This window comes from Python bivittatus, unplaced genomic scaffold (assembly GCF_059951505.1).
Source record: "Python bivittatus isolate LINGU-HERP-01145 unplaced genomic scaffold, Pbiv_v1 ctg000700_np1212, whole genome shotgun sequence".
NCBI lineage: Eukaryota > Metazoa > Chordata > Lepidosauria > Squamata > Pythonidae > Python > Python bivittatus.
The window spans coordinates 81060209-81066208 of NW_028277098.1; positions in this window are offsets into that span (position 1 = coordinate 81060209).

The window sequence follows — 6000 nt, forward strand, 5'->3', positions numbered from 1 at the left end:
GAAAAGAGAAAAAAGAGAAAAGAGAAAAGAGAAAAGAGAAGAGGCAGAGAGACAAAGAGAGAGAAGCCTCCCTTTTACTTTCATCTTTGTAATTGACTCATTTTCACTTTTGGATTACAAATTAAAGAATGGTGGCTACCAGGAAAGGAGGAAAACTTGGTGAAGGAAGAAGAGGATCGTTAGAGCAATGGACAGTAAAGGGGATTACTCCAGAGATATTACAAAAAATGCTTGAAGAGATGGGAAAGAAATTTCTCTCATGATTTGGTTTATCCTAATCTAAATTTCATATTTCATATTAATGTTTTTGGTATGGTTTGTTTGATTTTCAGACTGTTTTTTTTTTTTCTGGTACACCCTTGTTCATCTACTTTATTTATTCTAGGGATCTTAGTCATCATAGTGATCAGTGAAAATGTGTGACTCAGTTCCATTAAAATCAGTGGCCATTTTGCCTCACATATTAGAGTTCTTTTAATTATATTTTTAATTAGCCCAATAAATGGAGTTCTCTGGGCAGATTACGGATCCATTTCTTTGCTTTAAAAAGCATGTCTCTGGAGTGCATTCACATGGCATGACTATTTAATTTGTGAAACCTCACAAAAGAGGCTTTCCATGCTTTGAATATTGCTTCCTTTTCAGACATGAGGGCAAGTGAGGACAGGCTTATCATGTGCATAGAATGATAAAGGCTGTAAGAATGAGCTATTTGTCATTAACCAAGACCCAGTTAAGTCTCTCCCAACCCTGACAAGTCTCCATTATTTATCTTCTCAGACCCATGAGAAGAATTTTTCATGAAGTCAGCCAGACCTCCATTTACAGCCTGATTTAAACCTGTTGACTTAAACAACATACTGGCTGTGCTCACATGAGATCTTTACCTTTGGCTAACCTAATCCATACTTTATTCAAGTAAGCCAGTTTTCTGGATTTGTACAACACCTTGTAGCATAAACTAAACATTTGGGCTGGATTTGCACATGATGCTTAAAACCTGGCTTTGGTCCCAGGTCTGGGGTTAATGTTTTTTTGGGGGGGGGCGGGGGCTGTCACACTGTTTTGTAGGTTGCTTTTAGTCAGGACTGTCTTGTTTTGTTTGTTTTTAATTGTTTTATATTGTATTGGATTTTGTAAGCCACCCAGAGTGTGTTGGAGTGGGCAGCTATAATACATTCAATGAAATAAATAAAATAAAATAAAATAAAATAAAATTTTAGAAATACCTTGCTGTATTGGACCTCTGGCCCATCTAGTCCAGCAGTCTGTTCTCTCAGTAGCCAACCAACTGCACAAGGAAGCCCACTAGTCTCCCAGCAGATGGCCTTCAGAGGCAGTCACACTGCTGTCATGGCTAATAGCCATTGATCCCCATGCATTCCATGAATTGTTCCAATCCATTTTTTGAAGCCAAGCTGGTAGCCAACATCACATTTTCATGACAGCAAATTCCAAAGCTTAATTACATGTTGAATAAAAAAAAATAGTAATAATTTTGTCTGTCTTGATTCTTCCAAGATTCATTTTTATTGGGTGACCTCTGGTTCTAGCATTTTGAGATGTGGAAATAGCTTCTTCTTGTCCACTTGATCCACACCATGCATAGTTGTAGATATCAATCATGTCCCCTCTCATTCACTGCCTTTCTAGACTAAAAAGCTCCAAATGTCACAATCTTTCCTTATAGAGAAGTTGCTCCAGTTGCCCTCCTCTGAATCTTCTCTAGCTTCCACTATACCCTTTCTGAGGTGCAGTGACCAGAACTGCATACAATGATGCAACTGCACCATTAATTTATATTAGGGCATTATGATATTGGCATCTCTATTTTCAACACCATTTCTTATTATCCTCAACATGCTGCTGGCCTTTTTTTACAGCAGATGCACACTGTGTCAACACCTTTACTGAACTGTTTCCCATTACCCAAGTTCTGTTTCCTCATGAGTCACTGTTAGCTCTGATCCCATTAGTTTGTATAAGCAGTCAGGATTTTTGGCACCAATGAGCAGCACTTTACAATTGCTCATGTTGAAGGACATCTGCCATTTGATGCCCACTCCCCTAATGTGCAGAGGTCTCTTTGGAGCTCTTCAAAGTCCCTTCTTGTTTTTACTACTCTGAACAAGTTAATGTCATCAGCAAACATGGCTATTCCACTAGTCACATTCAATTCCAGATCATTTATAAATGTTTAAAAGCACCTATCCTAGGACAGAACCCTGGGGGATCTACTAGTTACATCCCTCCATTGTGAGAAATGTCCATTTACTCCTAATCTTTAATTTCTATTCTTTAGCCAGTTGCTCATCCACAAGAGGACCTTCCCTTTTATTCCATGGCTGTTAACCCTACTGAGAAGTCTTTGATGAGGGACTTTCTCAAAGGCTTTTTGAAAATCTAAGTCGATGTCTATTGGCTCAACCTTATCCACATGTTTTTTAATTCCCTCAAAAAACTCTGATACATTAGTTAGACAGGACCTTCCTTTAGTGAAGCCCTGTTGGGTATCCTTGAGCAAGGATGTTTGATAATTTTATCTTTATTAGCAGTTTCCACTATCTTCCCCAGAACAGATGTTAAGCTAACAAGCCTATAATTTCCTGGATCTCCCTGTGAGCCCTTCTTAAAAATTGGAGTTAAGTTGGCCACCTTCCAGTCCTCAACTGCAGAGGCTGAGTATAGAGACAGGTTGCATTATTTAGTTAGAAGGTCTACAATTTCATCTTTAAGCTCCTTAATAACCATTGGATAGGTGCCATCAGAGCCCAGTGATTTGTTAATTCCTAGTCAGCAGGCTTAGAAATGTTACTGTATTTCAATTAGCTATTTATAAAAGAATTTGCCACCCAGCTTTTCTATTTTAAAAAGCAATACTAAAGTTAGATAACCTCATATCAAAAGATTTGCCTAATAAATACAGTGAGTTGGGGATCCAATAGTGCTTACAATTTGTGAAAAGATTTTTGACTAGAAATGGAAGAAAAGAAGAAACTGCTTTCATCAATTCCCTCTTCCTTTCTGTAGCTGACCAAATAAATGTGCTTTGTAATGGTGTCTTCAAGAGTAGGTAGGTCAGAAGGAAGGGAAATCAAGGGGAAGCAAAGAATTTTTCATCCCTCTTCAATTTGCAGAAGATCCATGAGATGTTTGAGTCTTCAGTGAACAAAAGGAGTCTTTCTGTTTGTATCAGGGTGCCACTGTATGTAACCCAATGCTATATTTTACTGAGAAAAGCAATGGGAAAAAAGAAAGGGGAAAAAAGAAAAGAAAACAGGAGTACAACTACTAAAAATGAGATAAAACATCACTTTCCAGAAGATCACTTGTTGCTGTTAATTGGCCCATCAAAACCTTGGCAAAAGGAAAAGATTTTCAACGAAAGGTAAGAGAGGATGTGGGTGTGGTTTGAAAGGATAGTAATGCATGTTAGAATGAACTGTGTTTCCTTTTCCTTTCTCCTTTCTCATGTCTTTAATTTCCTTTGCTTATGATTTTTACTCCTTTTCTGCACTTTGCATGGCATTGCTTACCGCAAAAGGGTTTAGTGTGATAGATGGGCATGTATGTATGCAGTCCCAACATATCTGAAGGAGGCTAAGTTGGAAAATAATTATTGTTATTTTTTATTAAAACATTTTAAAAGAGCCCTTCATTCAGCCCTAGTAGATACTAGGACAGTGAACAAATATGATTAAAATAACATATATATCAAAGGCATTTTCAGGAGACAAAAGATCTCATAGCTGGCCAAATTCTCCATGATGAGCACTAAGCTCTCCCAGATGCTTTCATCCTCCAACTTATAGCTCAAATATAAGTTGATAATACCACAAACAATTAGCTCACTCCTCTTCATGAGCAGATCAGGTTTATTGGTTCTGCAATTTCAGCTCAGCCCCATAGTAATATAATTAATTATGCATTGGTAATGTACTAATGATTGATAATTAATATGTCACTAATCATTAGTTGAATAGTTAGTATCATTGCTATAGTTATCATAAAGATGCATATATTGGACTTAATCTAACTATATTAGAGATATATACATGCATTTACACATATAATCATGAAATGCAACAAACTAAAATGCCATCATCAAACAGCAGAAAAAGGAAGAAAAAACAGAAGAGCAGAGAGTGACCAGTGTAAAACATCCAGAAGAATATTGACCAGAATTAGTACAAGTTCTAGCTCCAGGTATCCCCTAGAGAAAATACTCCCAAATGAGAGAACCATCATGGCTTTTTACTCTATACAACACAGAATGTTGAATTCTTGCAACTTGCTTGATCAGGTCAAGGACCTAGCAGCAGCATTAGTAGAATATGCTAAGCTTCCTCAGTTTTAACATTGTTTTTAGGACTGTTATCCAAATTAGGGAGCAGCTGATTCTGACAATACATTTGACCCACAGATTTCTCCACAGGAGAAAGGGACTGCAGGCTAAAAGCAGCTCTTCCTTTATTCTCAAGAGCATAGGGTGCCTAGTCTCTTCCCACTGGAAGCCTTAAGACCCAGATTTCCTCCACTCTGTTTTTCTTTTTTTCTGCATGACCCCTGAAGACCTGACTTGCTCCCACAGTTACACCTGCAGTTCTAATCACTTCCTCACCCCGGAAGCTTTAGTAGAAGACCAATTCCAATGTGTATGTGCTCCATGGAGCACAGAGGAAAGATAAGGGAACAACGAGCAACCTATATTCCCTACTTGACCTAATATCTGGATAAGAAGGGAGCCCACTCTCTTGTAATATTTCTAGCTGACTTCAGCACTGAGCAACCCCCAAGGGTCTGTGTCAATCAGAAATGTTCTTCCTTTCTGACAGTTGGTGTAATTCCTGGCCTGTCTCTCCTAACTTACTTCCCTTGCTCTGACTTTTTAAAACTAACTTTTTAAATTGCTCCTTTCTATAAAATAGATCAACCAGCTAGGTAACACCCAAGATTGATTGGCTGGTTGGTTGGTTGGTTTTGTGGCTTAGTATGTGGTGAGAACCCAACTTTCAGAATATTATGCAGAAAAGTGGATTAACTAAGTCACCAAGTTAATGATGCTGTGTTAAATCAGCCAATGAGGAGGATGGGACTTTGAGAAGAGCCTCTCCAGTAGACCTTAAAAGTGAGGCCAGCTGGCATATACAGTTGTTCTTTCCTTTATCGCTATTCACGTCTAATGAAAATTTCCTGTACTGCAGAAAGGACTTTAAATGCACAACAATATCAGGTTCTCCATTACCATTGATGCCTCTGTGGGGTGCCAATTTGCTTTCAATAGCATGAGAATGTACTCTGTACCTTGGCAGTCTTAGCTTGACTGATCTGCTCACAGAGCTCCAAAATGCAGACATTATGTATTAATTTGGATAATAACATCTCTCTTTGCTCATCGATTTGGGAGCTGATTTCTTCACCAAAATGACTTGAGGAAAAAGGAATTTCAGAAATGAAATTATTCAATTCCATGGTAACTGTGACAATGCTATTTCTGTTATCATTATTAATGACACCACTACACAATAATGCATAAATCAGATTAAAAGTGATTGCTAATATATATTAACATTGGGCAATGCTGGAGGTTGCTGCAAGCACTGTGAATATAACAAATATAAACACAGGCACTTTCACTCTTGAGTAATTTCTATGCAGCTCAATAGGATCAGGACAGGAAACATTCCTGATTGACAGTATCCTACATCTGAACTTCTTATATGCCATTTTCTTGTAATAAAAACAGGTGAAATACTGATACTCTCTACATTAGTAATAAATCCCCCAATCTAACTGGAATATATCTTGAGTTCTTACTTATTTATTGTATTTATATCTGTTGACATGATCCAAACAGATTTTTAGAGCATCTACAACACTGATCTCTTAGTCAGTTTTAAAAGTAGCTAAAATAATAAACACAAATCATAAAAACATGGTCTCAAATTGAGCCTGACTCCTCGTGTCTGCATTTATGCAGTTTCTTGGCAGTGTTAAGGA